The following is a 17,611-nucleotide window of genomic DNA, read 5'->3' on the forward strand; positions in this document are numbered from 1 at the left end:
ATCATAATAGCCATAAGAAACATTCTAAATGTGAATCAAATATAAACTGATGCACTATTTTCTGTCCTTGGATTCAGGAAGGCAACTCTAATATTTCTGCTACTCCACATAGTTTACCCGTAAAGTAAAAGTGGAACGTAAATAAAACACTGGTTCTCTTTACTACTCTGGAAATAGTGGATTGACAGGAATCAGGCAGTTTAATTCAGTTACCGCTTGGGAGAGCTTTGAACAACAGGGGACCTCATTAGTAGTAATCCCCATCTTTTGTGTGTGATAGCTGAAAGGTGTAGTATTCTATTTTGGTATGTTATTGCCAGGGCTCAAAGATCTCTACCTAGAGTGTGACACATGGAGCCCTAACCTACGGTCTGCAAATATCCCACATTTTACCGTATTGCTTGAATTCTTTTGCACAACCAGAGAGACCTTAAAGGATTCTTGTTTCCAAAAGAACAGTATTGATCTTTTAGCAGCAAGAAAAAAAATTGTTTGGTAATACTTCATCATAGTTAACTGTTCTGTCCTCTTGTAATATGTACCTTTTTAATTGTTACTTACTTTGACACTATATAGGAACTTGACTAATGAGCTCTCTATTTCAGCTATACAGGATTATGTTGAAAAATCCCTTCATTTTATTATTAAATTGTGGGTTTTTCCACTTTAGTAAACAAACTTTATAATTTTACTCGGTGACTTTGAAATACAAAGCAGATGAAATCTATCCATGGAAATTTAGAAACACTGTTGTGGATATTAATACAGTAGATGGTGAAAATTGTAAAGAAAACTGATCAACTGGAAATAAGGGTGCCATAGATGATGATTTAAAAAAAAAAAGTGTATTTGCTAGTCTATATCAAGATCTGCATTCACACACCTTTTTCTAAATATGATTTTACCACAATAATGAAAATACAGGCACTCTCTAATCTTCAACCAGTCTTCAGTATTTTAAATATTATAAAGTGCCATGGGGGTAAGAGGTAATATAAAACCACTGTATGATGTAAACAGTTAACAGACATTTCATGAAAATTTTCATCAACTTTGGAGAGTACTTGAAAACAAGTACTTGTTAACCTGATTTTAGAAAATATTTTATATTAGAATGAGTTTGATCTGTACAAAAACAAACTTTCAAAACTTGGTATTTTCATGTGTCACATTTCAGTTTCAGACTCTGCACAGCTCAGAAGTGCTGCTGCAGAGGTGATTTTTTTATTTATTTTTTTTTTTTTTGGTACCTTAGTGCCAGATTGGGGAAGCACAAGTACAGTTCATACTGCAAACTGGAGCAGCCTGTGGATTTGCTAAATTATGCTGGTGGCCAATAGTCGTAAAGGGTTGTTTCAGGAAAGAGTAATTGTGGTGTCTATGGAAGACTGGGTCATTCCCTCTGCTCTAGTAGCCATGAGTGGGTGGTGTAAGAGATTTTGTAGCTTCTCTCGACCACCTCAGAACAACTCTGAGTATGGAGATGGAATCTTCCAGTGGCTGGGTAAGGCCAAAGCTGCTCTACAGTAATGACAGGATCTAGCCATGAAGAGCTTTAGTTATTACTCACTTGGATTTGAGTCACTGTAATGACTCACTTAAAAATGTATGATGTCTTATCTAGTTACACTTAGTATTGAGAGGAACAATTCACTTAACATGAAGAAAATATAATTGTGTGAATATTAAATTGATTAGTTCTCAGTTAATTTTTTTCAGGCTATTTGCATAATATACCATCTTTCCTAACACCTGTAAACATTAGGCAGGTTTGAATTAGTGTAAATTGACAATCCTGACTCCCTTATACATATGGCTACGTAACAAGCCCTTCAGCTGTTTAATATAAAAATGTAAACTACATGAAGCTAAGATTGTTCATTGAGATTTCTGAAAGCTGTTCTAGTTTTGTTTTTTGGCTGTTCAGTGAGATTTTGGAATGACGCAAATAGATTTGGATTGTGAAAATATATGATGGCTGAAGAGTCACATCTGTTTAATAATTCTGTGTTGCCTTTTCCTTGCCCGGAAAACCAACATTTATTATCGTCTTTATTTGTTATGCTGAAGACCTTTAATGTAAGCTAATTAGGGTGGCTGGGTTTTTTGTTAGTGGTTTTTCCATGGACTTTAATGAGAATCAAATTGTCGCATTTTAGCTTCCTGTCCAGTGAGAAATGTGAGGAGGGAGAACAAGATTTACAACAATAAGATAATATGGATGTCTTGGTTAGTGCATATGCATTGATGACTTAATAAAAGCTTAATTTTTTTAAAACATATATTATTAGCCAGAAAAGGTCAGGAAGAAAGTTCCAGGTGTAAAAGTCTGCATAGAATTTGCATGAAGATGAGGAGGAAAAGGAAATAGGAGTGTGCTTAAACATGTAGATGGCATACCATACCTGAGTTATCTTGAGATATAGGTATTCATGCATGTAACTCCCTGTGCTTTCATTTGGAATTCAACCCCCCCCCCAACAGTGCTGTTAGCAAATATTGTGGTACGTTGCATATAAATTGTGTACATATTTTTGTGTACAACTGCTCTTTGGATAGAGTGTGTAGCAGCTAGTGTGAAAATTTAAATTGTACAGTAACAGACTGGCGGATGGCAATTGACTTATTTAGTTTCTGCTCATTAGCAAATAAAGAAACAAAACTATGCTTATCTTACTCATCAAGGTTATTGGCTTAACTTTTTGTTCTTGCTCTTATACAGCCTGTGTTTAAAAGACATAGATTAATAAAATGGACAATTGGGAATCTTTGGTAAGCTTAAAACAAATTTTAATTGCTTTTTCCAAAGCTAGCAGTACCCTTGCTTTTCTGCAAAACATAATAATATGTAATAACCTATGGGATGTTTTCATCCCAGTTGAATCAAGGCACATTACTGGGATTAATTTTTCTATATGTGTCTGTCTGAAGAAGAGCTAAACTAAAACTTTAATCGTGACAGCCTCTGCATCTACAGTACATTTTGAGATATGGTTGATTCTCCATCTATCTGTAGGAAACTTTGGCCAGGGCTTATTTGGTAAAATTAAGTTTAGCATTAATAAGGAATACTGAAATCAGAGCTGCTTTAGGTGAAAGGGCTCTGAAGTAGGCCAGGCACTCATCTTGTGCTAGGTCCCATTTTTTGAGTCTCATTTTTTTCCCCTTGTCATGCTTACTAACAGTCACAACAAATGAATGGAAATTAGTAAAAGGGTGGTGGACTACACACTACTAATTATATTTAGCAAAGTGAGAATGGGCCATATTCTGTTAGAAGTCTGTTGCCAGCTCCTTCTCATATGTTCTGCTTATGGTCACCATGGATGTTGGAAGAAAATGTCCACCTCAGATTGAGATACCGAATTACTACCACGTTGAGCTATAGCCAACATGCTGAAACCCTAATTGTAGAAAGGTGGTCCCCAAGGTAGAGCAAGAGGGCACAGAATCCTAGAAGACTAGCCATGCAGAAGGAAAGTAAGGGGACTCTCTCTTGCATCAACAACAATGCCCGAAGTTGTGTCCTGCTTTCTTTCCTGGACTTGTCATCCAGAGAAGAAATTTAAAGACTAGTCATCAGCTGAGCCAAGCCTGAAGTCACAACTGAGAGAGAAGAGCCCAAACATCACCCTGCATGCAAAAGAAGCTCAAATTTTTTGCAACATCAGAACTAGTTCTCACCTAAGACCGATCATGTTAATTAGAGACTCTAAGAAAAAGACATGTGCATTTGTATAGAATTCAGAGATGTCTGAATTCTCTTGACATTCTATTTGTGTGTGTGTGTCTAACCTTTTCCCTAGGAAGACACTAAAAATCCCCAAATCTGTTATCTAATTAGTAAGAAATTATATTGGTTAAAAGTGTTATTCCAAAGCCGTTAAGTGCTTGATTATAAGAATAATTTCTGCATCTGTATAAAAGTGTCAGGAAGATGCAGACAGTGTATTTTAATGTGGGAAGGTGACTAAGCTAAGTAAATAAAATCTAACTTGGGTCGTATGGTCTCAGAAACTTAAGGTGGAACAGCTCAGTGGGAAGATATAAAGAAATAATTTTACATATTATACTCCCTTAAAACAAAAGCAAGAGTCAGCTTCTGTCTTTAGCAGACTTTTAGCCAGATTTCTTTTCTTTTAATCTAATCATTCTTCCATAACTTTCCTGTAAAGTATTGAAGTGTAATTCTTGTGAATTTTGATAAATGATTTAATTACCAATCGTAGTATTTGGTGAGCCAGATAAGTTGAACCATTGATATGTTGATTGAGTTTTCAATTGTAACCTTGTTTTAAACATTGCATTGTGTTATATTTGATTAGTTTAAGGAAACTATAAATAAAATGAGTGACATAGTTACTTCATATTTGATTGCCTATCTTTTACTAAATCTATAAAAGCGCATTAGATTTGTTCCTCTCTTGAAATTTCAGTGCAGGAAAACAACCCAGTTAAGAGTTAAAGGTAAATACATTGAATAACCCTGTATTTTAATTAACTAAAATCCTATCACCACTACATAACCTAGAAGTTATATACTACATACTCTTCACTTTGCTATTATTGCTTTGCCACACAATTTGACTGAGTTCTCAGTATAATGGGAAAATTTCTCCCCAGCAGAATCATATTATTTATACTGTAATGTCAGATGAAATAACTGACACAGTTGTGAAGTTCTCAGGATCATGTTTAATTTATAAATTCACAGGTAAATACTCAAACTTCAATAATGAATGGCCATATACTGTACATGCAAATAAGCTCCTTACATTCTCTTTCTTGAAAGTTTTATGAAATATGCTTAATAATGTGTATTCAAATGTGTGTGTTAGTCTACTAATAGTAGAACAGCTAGTAAAACTACAAATCATAGGAGTTTGTATCTATAAGTTGACACCAGTTGCAACTTATTTACTTGGTAAAGTATCCATAGCCTCATTATGTATAACAAAGCAAACATTGTTTTAAATTCAAATTGTCAGTCAGATCACATATGACCAATCCTTGTTTAAAAAAAAAAAAAAATCTACATACACATCTTGTCATATTCTCATGACTTCATGTGGTTGGCACAAATATGTAGTTAATATTTTCAGGGCTTGTCTACCAAAAACTGTAGTGACAGTAAGGGTGCAGTATTTTGCCATATTACTTGCAGCTAGCAGAACTGAGAGATTTTGACAAACTATATGATTTCTTTAGGATCTTGAGAAATGTGTTGTATTAATGATTATAGATGCCCTTCATAAGGTTTGCACCTCATAATCTTGTAATGATAGTGTAACAGTTCTTCCTTGTTATCACTAATCATCATCTTATAGCTTTCATTATCTGAATTATTTTCTGGAGTCTTGTCTCGAGCCTGATCCCCAGAGATGCTGAGCGTCCATAGGCACTTGGCACCCAGCAACTTCTCAAATTTACCCTTATTTTATAAATACCTTGAATCAGTTAGTTTCTAACTCTGGAAAGCATGGAGTAATTTTTTTTTAATATAAGTGAATTATTAGTTATTTGGTCCACAGATCCATGACTCAGTTATGTGCAGCATTGGAGGTGGACCAAACTTGGCAGTAAGGGAGGTGTGTCTCCTCCACAAAGAAATCACCAGATTTCATCTTCCTCTTTAGGGTATGTCTACACTGCAGTTAAAAACTTATAGTTGGCCTGTGCCAGCTAACTTGGGCTCATAGGACTTGGACTACGGGGCTGTTTAACTGATGTGTAGATGTTTGGGCTCAGGCTTGCACCCTGGGCTCTAGACCCCGTGAGGGGCGGAGGGTCCCAGAGCTTGGGTTCTGAGCCTGAACATCTGCATCACAATTAAGCAGCTCCTTAGTCCAAGACCAAATCTGCTGGCATGGTCCAGCCCCAGTGTTTTAATTGCAGTGTAGATATACCCTTAAACTGCAGGCAGACAGACCTGCTACAGAACATATATAAAGAAGTGGGGGTGAGGGAAAACAAGGTTGAAATTCTTGAGGTTCTGCTTTTATCAGCAGAGGCAATTGCCTTTTCTATTCCTCCCCTCCATGCTTATCCGTGTGGAATGCATCATGGGTAAGAAGTGAAAGAAAGCTGGACACTGTCTCATGCACCTCCCTCTGCTGATTGAGTGCCTGCATGGACTTCTGTGGTGACCCAGGCCCTTCTCAAGGGCTCTAGGCTGAGACAGCATTTCCTGCAGCCTTCCTCCCTGAGCAGGACAGCTTCCAGGAAACATTGGCAGCACCTCATGGTAAAATTACCCAGACAGAGGCTCTAGGACTGTCATAAGTGGCAGCTCCCTACCACGTGAGGGGTGTGTAAGATGAGGCACAATAGCAGAAGGCCAGGTGAGCCTCCTGCCTAGTTGCTGGAGCCCATGCTTATAGTCCTGAATGTTGTCCTGGAGCCCTGCCCAGCCTCTTCTTGACAGCTGCTGCGGCAGCAGGGATATCTCCAGTTTGTCTGCTTCTCATAATTTCTGTGAGCAGCAGGAAGGTGCAAATGACCTGATTCTTAGTTCTCATAGTTGCCTATTAGTGAAAACTGACATGATTCTGGTCAACTTTCACTCTGTGATAGCAAAGCTTAGTACAGCAGGCCAAGGCATTGGCGGTTTCTGTCTAGATTTAAGAAAATAATTAAACTTTCAGATGTGAAGGGAAGGTTATCTCTGCAGTCAAAGCTCTGTAAAAGTTACCTGAGAGTTTAGCTAGCAGAAGCTTCTGATCTTGCCATTTCTGAGGGAGGAGAATACTGTTTCCTTCAACTACTTTGGCTGCTATAGCCTACATTTAGAGGATAGAAAAAAGGGGAAAAATGTGAATTTTAATGTGATTAAATGGATTAAAATCAGTTTTTTTTAGTTCTCAAACATAGAATTACTGTACTACACACAACAAAACAACATTTGGAACCCTGTTCTCATGCTGGAACCTTACTATTAGAAAGAAGGTTGAAAAAGGCCTGGCTTTTTTAAGTGAGAAGGAAGGGAAAACACTTTTTTATTTTAAAGCAGAATTTCCTTTCCACTTATACAGAAAACTGGAGTCTAAACTAAAAGAAATGGCTATCTAGAGTCCTCTTTGGTATTCTCCTCCACTAAGGAAGGGGAACTTTCTGACCCTGGGTCATATTCTTCCAAGACAGATTGTCTCCTTATTAATGTTTTCAAACAATGATTAAGTGATTAAAAACCTTGGCATTCAGTCAGAAGGGGGAGAAGTTCAAGTTAGGGCACTTCAAGGGCAATATTTTCTGTGTGGATCCAACCGGAAGCTTGCTAACCTACTTTAAGGGATGCAATTAAAACAGAATGGGAATTTCCCAATAAAAACAGGAGGTATAATATATGAGAGATGAACATCTAGGGATTTGAAAAGGAAAAATCAGATCTGTAAAGTACATATTGCCATGCCTTCATTACTTATGGAAACAATGATACTTTGCAGCATTTGTTTCTGAGGTCAAATAAATAAGTCTCTGGAGAAATTGCCAGCAGTGGCCAGACATTAGTTTACACTTTTTTGCCAGCTGTGTTATGACATTCTCATTATACCTAAAAGACAGCATACCTAGCAAATTTAAAGTTGTTATAATAGACTTCCTCAGCTTCTTTTTTATATTGGATATATTCGTGGATACCCTGAGGTTTTTAACTGGAACTATAATACCTGTAGGCAGAAATCAGACTTCATCTTTGCTTGAGATCATGGAAGACTGATATCCAGGTGAAACAGTTGCTATCTTTGAAAAAATTCTTACGAGGAAAGGTGGGGAGGCTTTTTGGAGAGAGTTCTTGTCAGTGGTGGCTGGATTAGTAGAAAATTGTTCATTACCATCGTCCAGACTTTAAGAAATATTTCAAGACTTATTTAATTCAGTTCATTCAGAAATCCTAATAAAAGAATCTGGATATAAGAAGGAAACAGTAAATAAACACTAGTCTGGTCCATCTGTGGTCTTAAATAGATTTATTTATTTTTCATGGATAACACTAGAAACTAAATAGCTATGAGTTTGAACAAATGGAATTCAAATATGAGTGAAATAGGAAAATTACTACACCAGTGGCCTTTCCATGGCAGAGAATTTCTTATTTGTTAACTTTCTTTTCTCCTACTTAGCACGTCATCTAATGTCATTCATTAATATAATTCCTACACAAAAAATGTTAGCTAAGGTTCCTTAAAGGAAATGGCCACTCACAACCCCTTAAAACCAAAGAAATGTCAATTATGATGATTATTTTTTAGCCTACCATAACCCCTATTCATCACACTCACCACTTTCACTAACAGACGCCTCCTCTCTCAATACGTCTTCCAACGTGTTCAGTAACAGAACAAACACCTCATTCCTCAGAATCTCACTGTACTATGAAACCTTAATTCTGACATCAATAGACATTTACATGTTGCAGAACATCAGTGCATTGCTGAAATGTATGATGTGGTGTTTTATCATAGGCCATGTCTACATCTAAAGTTTTGCAGCGCTGGTTGTTACAGCTGTATTAGTACAGCTGTATAGGGCCAGCGCTGCAGAGTGGCCACACTTACAGCAACCAGCGCTGCAAGTGGTGTTAGATGTGGCCACACTGCAGCGCTGTTGGGCGGCTTCAAGGGGGGTTCCGGGAACGCGAGAGCAAACCGGGAAAGGAGACCCGCTTCGCCGCGGTTTGCTCTCTCGTTCCCGGAGCCACCCAGCAAACCGCAGGGAAGGAGATCTGCTTCCTCTGGGCTCCGGGAACGAGAGAGCAAACCGGGAAAGGAGACCCGCTTCGCCGCGGTTTGCTCTCTCGTTCCCGGAGCCACCCAGCAAACCGCAGGGAAGGAGATCTGCTTGCTCTGGGCTCCGGGAACGAGAGAGCAAACCGGGAAAGGAGACCCGCTTCGCCGCGGTTTGCTCTCTCGTTCCCGGAGCCACCCAGCAAACCGCAGGGAAGGAGATCTGCTTGCTCTGGGCTCCGGGAACGAGAGAGCAAACCGGGAAAGGAGACCCGCTTCGCCGCGGTTTGCTCTCTCGTTCCCGGAGCCACCCAGCAAACCGCAGGGAAGGAGATCTGCTTGCTCTGGGCTCCGGGAACGAGAGAGCAAACCGGGAAAGGAGACCCGCTTCGCCGCGGTTTGCTCTCTCGTTCCCGGAGCCACCCAGCAAACCGCAGGGAAGGAGACCTGCTTGCTCGGGGCTCCGGGAACGAGAGAGCAAACCGGGAAAGGAGACCAGCTTGATTACCAGAGGCTTCCTCCTTCCACGGAGGTCAAGAAAAGCGCTGGTAAGTGTCTACATTGGATTACCAGCGCTGGATCACCAGCGCTGGATCCTCTACACCCGAGACAAAACGGGAGTACGGCCAGCGCTGCAAACAGGGAGTTGCAGCGCTGGTGGTGCCCTGCAGATGTGTACACCTTCAAAGTTGCAGCGCTGTAACTCCCTCACCAGCGCTGCAACTTTCTGATGTAGACAAGCCCATAGAGAAGTATGTGACTGGAGTTAAAGTTTTGAGGTAACATTTTTATTTTAGCATAAGATTAGTTTTTAAAACAGTGGCCACCTCTGAAAATATTGGTTTAAATGACTTGCTTAGCATCATATAAGAAATTTTTTGGTAGAGCTGGGTATGGAATACAGTTCTCTAAGGTCCTAGATCAGTGGTTCTCAATTGGCTGCCCACAGGCTGCTTGCGGCCCAATCAGCACAGAGCTGCACCCCATGTGGCATCCTCAGGGCCATTCAGGTAGTATTGGATGTGGCCCACAATGGAGAAGCACTGTCCTAGACCCGTGTCTTGACAACACCACTCCAAAGGGGCAAAGAGGAAAGCATGGAATCATGTAATTAAAGATTATCATTCACTGTATGTCTCGCATTGTCTTACAGAGGTGGAGATGCAGGAGTAGCCCGTTTTAATGAAAGTATAGCCAAGTATGAAGACTTGGTCTAATCTTTCTGAGAGACAGCGTGGCCAAATGCATGAAATTTGGTTTCTGTTCCCAGCTGTGCCAGAAGTGATCTTGGGAACCTTTCAGATCTTCACACGTTTCTTCTGTGAAAATATTCTGAATGACATTTGTGTGCCTCCTGAGGTCTTGCTTAATAAGAAGAGCAGTGAAGCACACCCCTAGTATGTGGATTAAATAAGATTTGAACTTATCTCCTGGATGCCAGTGCACGTTTCCATAGGGGAATTTCTCATATGCTGTTGCAGCTCTGCTGATCTGGCACTTTCTTACTTAAGGAACCACATATTGAAATTACTGTAATTTTGTGGCTTTACTTTGGCATTTTCTTTCTACTTAAGTAGAAATTGCTAGTACTATGGAAAAGATCCAAGTATCAATCTGTGCCATTATTGGAAAGCTGAGGTGTCTGGGATTCCTGTTTAGCTAAAATCCTAAGCATGTTCCCCAAAGACAACTGGAGTACATAAGAGTTCTGATACATTTTACAAGTTTTAGATTTTGTCTGACTCCTAGCACCTGCAGTACTCCTGTACAAACAGCTACTGTGGTCTGTACTGGACACAGTTCTTAAATTTATCAGACTGATATTATTTTTGCTATATAGGAAACTAAACTAATCTTGGAAGTATGCCGTGTGTCTTGTGACTGCTTTCCTTTTATGGCTTTGTAAAACTAATGATTCTTCTCAAACGATAAAAGGAACTGCACTCTATTTTGCGCAATACAGTGTTTTGCAAATATGTAGTTTAAGAAAAATGTCTTGCCCTTTATGAGTTGTGAAACAGTATACCATCTTAATCTGAGGACTTCAAAACTTCTATTAAAAAGTTTGAAATTTTGTTTATTTCTGGGCTCTCAGTACATACCAGTTAAAATGAAACATGTTCTTCCTTCCCAATAATGTAATGTACAGAATCTTGAAAGATTTTTTTCCATGCGGTGTGTTCAAGAAAAGTATTGACATTCATGCTTTAACAAAAATCTTAAAGAATTAAAGTTCTCTTTATGTGGTTTGTAGAAGACAATATCATAATTTTCCAGGCTTCCTTATGTAAAGGTCAAGGTGAATGGAGTATGTTCAGACTGTTTCAGGTTTCTCCCTAACTTTGATAAATGCCTGCATATCTCATTTATTTTTATTTTGAGTTGAGCCTCCAATGGTCCTTGGATCAGTGGATAATGTTTGTGGTGACTTGGTGTTGTCTCATCTTCTGTGTTCCTAAGGATTAGCAACAAGAGCAGATGAATTTTTAAGGATCCTAGATTAATGCAGATACCTTTTAATAAGCAAGCAAACTGGGAGAAACAAACTCAGCGGAGTTCTTTCTATAAATCAGTAATATTCAGTTTCCTTCCAGGCAGCTATCTTAAACAATTTATATTTGATTATAAATTCAGTATTGCTAACCACAAGTGATGAAAAAATCATGTCAGTTTCTCCAAAATCATGAGATTATTTTAAATCATGAGATTTTTAATTTTTTTTTTTTTGGTCTTCTGGGCTTTGAGCCTTTAAGGTTTGTGTTTTCAAGTGTCTCCCCACCCTCACCCCCACCCCCCAGGAACCTTGAGAATAAAAACATTCTCCCCTTCTCCTCTGCACACCTTCCAGTTGGAAGCTGAACTGCTTATGCAATTTCATTACTCCAGAAGCTGAGGCTTATAGCATGAGACAGTTGCAGGTGTTGCTAAAATTGGAATTAATGCATTTCATGAGCTATACTCTTACGTTTAAAAAGTCAAGTGTTTGAATCAACTCTGCCACTAAAGGGAAGAGTTAAGGGTTACTGCTTTCCCAGCTGCCTTGTACCACTACGCCTGTAGCCTCAGGGGCAGCTGTGGGGTGAGCTGGCAATTATATAGTGGGTGCTGTCCCTTCCTGTTGCAGCAGCTCCCCACTGGCCACACACTATGTCACAGGGGAGGGAGGAGAGTTAACGCCAGCTGCTCTCCCACACATTTCCTGCCATACTATGGGACACCCTGGGAGAGCAGCACAGGAACTTGAATGGCTCTGTCTGAAGCTAGGAGAGTACCTAGTGAAGGATGGCTCCCCTTCCCCAGAGAGCCATGCAGATCATAAAAAGGTAGCGGGGAGAGAGCAGAAACTGAAAACGCACAATCAGTTATGTTCTCTGATTCTCTGCCACAGAGCAGGTTAGACCAGCTTGGGGTCTATGAAGTTTAGAGTTGTTGAAACTTGTTTTAGATATTGTCTGGAAAGGATATTAAATTTAATTTCAGTCTCTGCCACCCTATCGCCTTTCAGGGACCCCCTATCACAACAGCCTGCTGTGTATGGATAAACTCTTTTTCAGTAGGGTGCCTTCAGAGTTCTGCTTTAAGGGGTTCTATTTCCCCCTACTTCTTCATTCCAAAAAAGAAAGAAGGTTGACATCTAATATTTATATCTGACATCTCAACAAATTCATCTGCTGCTTCAAATTTCAGATGGCTACCCTTTCTTCAATAATCCTTTCCAATAAGCCTGTGAATTGGTTTGTGACACTTGACTTACAGAAGCTTATTTCCATGTGGCAGTTCATTTGGCTCATAGGAAATATCTATTTCATGGTCAATGGACTCCATTACCAATTGAGAAGCCTACTTTTCAGTCTTTCAGCAGCTTCAAACATGGTTAGCAAATGCCTCTCTGAGGTGATAGCATGTCTGAGGGGACACAGCCTTCAGGTGTTCCCCTTTCCTGATAACTGGTTGATTCAATGGGCACACTTCCCAACAGAGAGAGTCAGGTAGTTCTTCAGCTGTTTTCCCATATAGGACTCACAATCAACTGCAACAAATTTATCCTTCTCAGAGGAGCAAGGTTGGACTAAGTGTTATCTAAAGTGTACTTTCCTTGAGGTTTTGTACAATAAAACATTTCATTTCAAACCTCTGTCAGCCAAAAACATGCGTGACAGTCTGCCTCACCATACTAGATCATATGGCAGCATGTCCTCAGGACTCCATATTCAAGACTCCACCTCCATCCTATTCAGGGGGCTGATATTAGTTTTATCAACCAATCAGGCACAGCATGGACTACTGGTAGAAGTACCAAAAGTGCTGCCATGTCCGTGTTGGTGGACAGACCTTCAGATCTGTCAAGGTCTTCTATTCCACCCACCTGCCCCCTTAGATTCATTGTAACAGATGTGTTCAAGCAGGACTGAGGTGCACAGTAGGACAACCTCCAAATACAGGAGGTTTTTGTGGCTTTGGATGCAGTCTTAGTGATACAAATAAATTAGAAGTCCAGAACTGTTTGTCTAGTTTGCAAGACTTTCCTACCCTTGCTTTGGTGCACCACTGTTCAGGTCCTAACAGACAATCCAATTGTAATGCACTATATAAACAGCAAAAAGGGGAAGCATCTGCCCCACTATGATGGAAAGCGGTTCTTTTGTTGGCATGAAGTATTTTTTTTTCCATTGAGTCAGTCTGATATCCCTTCATTTGCTGACTGCTCAAAACAATTTGGCAGCTTATCTCAGCAGGAGGGTTTAGTCACCCACGAGTGGGAGTTGAAAGACTTGGTTCTGCAGCAAGTATTTCTGAAATAGTGGGTCTCCTCAATAGACTTATTTGGCTGTTAAAATATTTTTAAGGATCTTGTAAAATGTGCAAAAGTGCATCTGAGTTATTTATGTATCATTAAAAGGATGCTAGCAAAGGTTTAATTAGTGTTTCTAGATTGCTTTTAATGCAGTCTTGCTGTAGTAGATGAGTGACTCATGGAATAGATGGTTATAAAACATTTAAAGTGTTCTGGATAACTGTAATTCTAAACACTCCTTTGAATAAATATAACTTCTGTTTTCCTGCACTACCACCATTTTTTGAAAAATATGCAGACAATTAATTGTTTAACAAAGCTTGTAAAATCTTCAGACAGTAAACTATGTCCTCTTTTTGACAAAAGATTGCAAGGTACTGTACAAATATTGTGATACGTTATTTTTCCCACTTCACAGATGGGTAAACTCAATATTGTGTAAAACACTTTCTGATCACAATCTGAAAACTCTTTGGATCTACAAACACATTTCATGAAGTTTGAGTATGAATAAACCCATATAGCCATCATGAAGTTTGAGTATGAATAAACCCATATAGCCATCTTAATTAAAGTGGTGTCTTTTGAAGGGTTAGTGCAACTACTGTTTAAATACTTGGTGGCAGCAGCATCATGTGTTGTAGATTGCAGCATGCATTTTGAATGGAAATGGAGAATGTGCTGTGTTGTATTTTTGACTCGAAGGATGTTGCACCTACTGGGTGTCCTCTGTCAACCTTAGCTTTTTCTTAAAATGTCAGATGGTACATTGTTAGCAAGTTATTCTCATAAAATAGGTTAGCACTAGTCTCTCTCCTGTCATTGCTACTTTGAAATCAGTAAAACTGATGTGGAGTACCTCTTTGGAGTGCTTAATCACAACAGTAATTTATCAGTGTTGTACCTTGTCACAGGATATTGTATTATAAATAATTTTACTAGATCATAGGAGACCTCCAATGCCACTAAGGATTTGTCATCTTGGATGCATCTTGTTTACCAGTTCCTTGATACCTATTGAATATTAAATACCATTTTTGATTTTAGGAACTCTTAACTTCAGATGAATGATTTACTTGTATTGAATTGTAGAACATTTCTCATACAGGTATAAATTTTCCAGAACTATGAACTGAACAAGCAGAGGTCCAGTTATGGGCATAATTTTTGCAGGGTCCAAACTTAAATTTTGAAATGTTCTAAAATCATATTCCATTTCATATATTCAATTAGTTTAAATTGTTTGCTTATTTACAGTATACAGTAGAACTTTAGCATTATGAACACCTTGGGAATGGAGGTTGTTCATAACTCTGAACGAAATGTTACGGTGATTTCTTTCAAAAGTTTGCAGCTGAACATTGACTTAATACAGCTTTGCAGAGCTATGCAGAAAAAGAAATACTGCTTTCCCTTTATTTTTCAGTAGCTTTCTTTTAACACAGTACTGTACTGTATTTGCTCTTTCTTTCTTCCCTCCCTCCCTCCCCATCTCTTCTGCTGTCCGATTGCATACTTCTGGTTCCAAATGAGATATGTGGCTGACTGATCAGTTCATACTGAGGCTGTACTGTAGCTTTTTAAAAGCAGTGGTGCCTTCTCTAAAATACCTCTATTTTTAATTACCCCTCCCACCCCCCCAAATGAAGCACTGTCTTAAACTCAAGGATCTGGTGTACAGTCAGCCTAATCTGCTGATTTTGCTGATTAAAATAAATGTTTTTACTGATAAACTGAGCAGAGTTGATCTGGAACTGTCAAATAAATATGGAACCACACTTTTTTTTTTAAAGTCACTTTTCAGAGAAGCAGCATGCTTTTTTCATAGTCAGTTATTTTATGCCTCTGCCTTGCTTAGTTAGTTGTTGGGGAGGAAAAAAAAGTTTAATTCAACTTCAGGTACAAATGTTGGTCTGTTGTAACAAAATAAGCAATGAGCGTTGGTACTGTAGCTGATATAACTTTGTCATTTTGCAGATAGATTTTGGAAGATGAGTGATTTTCTGTACCTCCTAGAAGAGAGCCAGTAATTAAAAATACAGTCTAAACTTTTAGTCTGTGCATGACCACTATAGGCATGTTCTGGTTCTTTAGAAAATAAGGCTTTTCTTCTTTCTATTACTTTCCACAGACAAACAAAAAGTACTGTATGATCGGGTGAAAGATTCTAGCAAGGATTACTTGTAAAAATCTAGGTAGCATTACTCTCCAGTAACAGCTACTCCTCTCCTGTAATAATGTTAGGAAGTAATGACGGTAATAATAATTTAAACATTATGGTGGCAAACCAGCTCAGGGTCCCATTGTGCTAGGCACAGTATGAACAGGCAGAAAATGATAAAAAGCTTGCGATCTAACAGATAAGAGAATAAGGCCTTGTCTACACAACTGAGTTTTGTTGGCAAAAGCTGCCTTTTGCTGACAAAATGGGAGGTGTACACAGTACAAAGCTACTTTTGGTGGCAAAACAAAACCACCTCGATGAAAAGCGTAAAGCTTTTTTTAGCTTTTGGATAGGTCGGTCAGCCTGCTGTCTTCCTCCACTCAGACACACCACTACCCTTTCCCTCCCCCTCACCCCTTTCAGTTGAAAAGCTGACAATCTGCTAGGATGCCCCTGGAATGATGAGATTGAGAAACCTGCATCATGTGATGCTGTACCTGCCCCATGAGGCATTGCAAACCCTTCTCAAAGCACCCTGCTGCCAGTTGCACAGTGGGATAGCTACTCCAGCATGCTGCTCTCTGTGTCAATGCAAGAGCTGTTCGTGTGGATGCACTTTACCGACACAGTGAGCTAGTGAGGAGATGCAATAGCGGTTTTAATTAAAGCGACATAAATTTTACCGACAAAACTTTGTAGTATAGACAGGGCCCAAGTGGACAGACAAAGGAAAAAAATGACCAACTGCCTAGCCTGATCTTGAGAGAGACCAAAAGCAAAAAGCATTTAGACTTGAATATTAAAATCTGATGCAAACTTCCAAAACAGAGTTGGTTGGGTATGATGATGATAATATGTGAATAGTGCCCAAAATGTTTTAAACTCTGTCTCTACTCTCAAGAACCTACATCCTTACTCAGAACTGTCCCTTGGGTAGGGCAAATCGGGGCAACTGCTCTGAGCCCCGTGCTTTGGGGTGCCCTGCGGGCTGGTGTGAGTGGCCGGTGTGGTCAGTCCTGGACGAGACGAATTGGTGCTCCAGGCCTTGCACTCCTCCTAGGGATGGTGTTACAGTATTATAATTTTATTACATACCTTCATTATGTTCTAACTTTGTATGATCCTTAATTGATTTAAAAAAACATGGTGCTGCCCAGCAGTGCCTGTACTGTAAATAGAATAGAAAAGCAGACATAGGGAAGGGGGTAGGAAAGAGAGACAAGAGTTAAAATAAATTTATACATACAGTGAGGAAATGATGTAAGCTCTGACACTTAAGTAAAAACGGAGCCTTGGGCAAGAGGAGAAATAGTAAACAGCACTAGCGTATAAAGCCCTGATGCAGTAAAGCACTTAAGCATGTGTGCAACTTCAGAACTACTTAGGTGCTCTAAGCATGTGATTTAGTCCTATTGACTTTAATAAAGTTGCATAAATGCTTAAGTGCTTTGCTGGGTCAGGACCTAACTTGATAGTGGAAAGTAGAAGTAGTTTTTGAAGTGGACTTTAAAAGAAGAGTTGAGAGCATTGGAGACCTGATTCAAAACTCATTGAAATCAGTGGAAGCAAGTTTCTTGGGATTTGGGGAGTGGGGAATTATCACCGGAGTGAGAGATATGAGAGTCAGTCAACAAGAGTTGAGTTGAAGGAGAGGAAGAACAGACTCACTCAAGATGCTTGGAGAGAAAGGGAATGAGGAAGAGATTGTATTGGTAAGGAAACAAACAAGTGAGGCTTTCTTTAGGATAGGGAAAATAGTATGCAATGATTTTGTAGCACCAACATGCTGGAACTCCTTTTTGTGGAGATTTAATACATCATGGAAACAACTAATGTTTCCGTAAATCAGAGAAATGTTCCACTCCCCTCAGTCCGGGCTGTAGGCTTTAGCTAACTTTATTAGAACTGTTCTGTGTAGTTTAAAATGGTATT

At 39.3% G+C, this 17,611-nt stretch overlaps 2 protein-coding genes across 2 annotated transcripts in view; both read left to right on the top strand.

Annotated features, from left to right (window-relative positions):
* SGPP1 (sphingosine-1-phosphate phosphatase 1) overlaps positions 1-17,611 on the top strand; it is a 32,050-nt gene that overhangs the window by 4,787 nt on the left and 9,652 nt on the right. The gene's annotated exons all lie outside the window — the stretch shown is intronic.
* The window catches only part of WDR89 (WD repeat domain 89), an 88,939-nt gene that overhangs the window by 3,923 nt on the left and 67,405 nt on the right, over positions 1-17,611 (top strand). The window lies entirely within an intron of this gene.

Source organism: Gopherus flavomarginatus, chromosome 5 (genome assembly GCF_025201925.1).
Source record: "Gopherus flavomarginatus isolate rGopFla2 chromosome 5, rGopFla2.mat.asm, whole genome shotgun sequence".
Lineage (NCBI taxonomy): Eukaryota > Metazoa > Chordata > Testudines > Testudinidae > Gopherus > Gopherus flavomarginatus.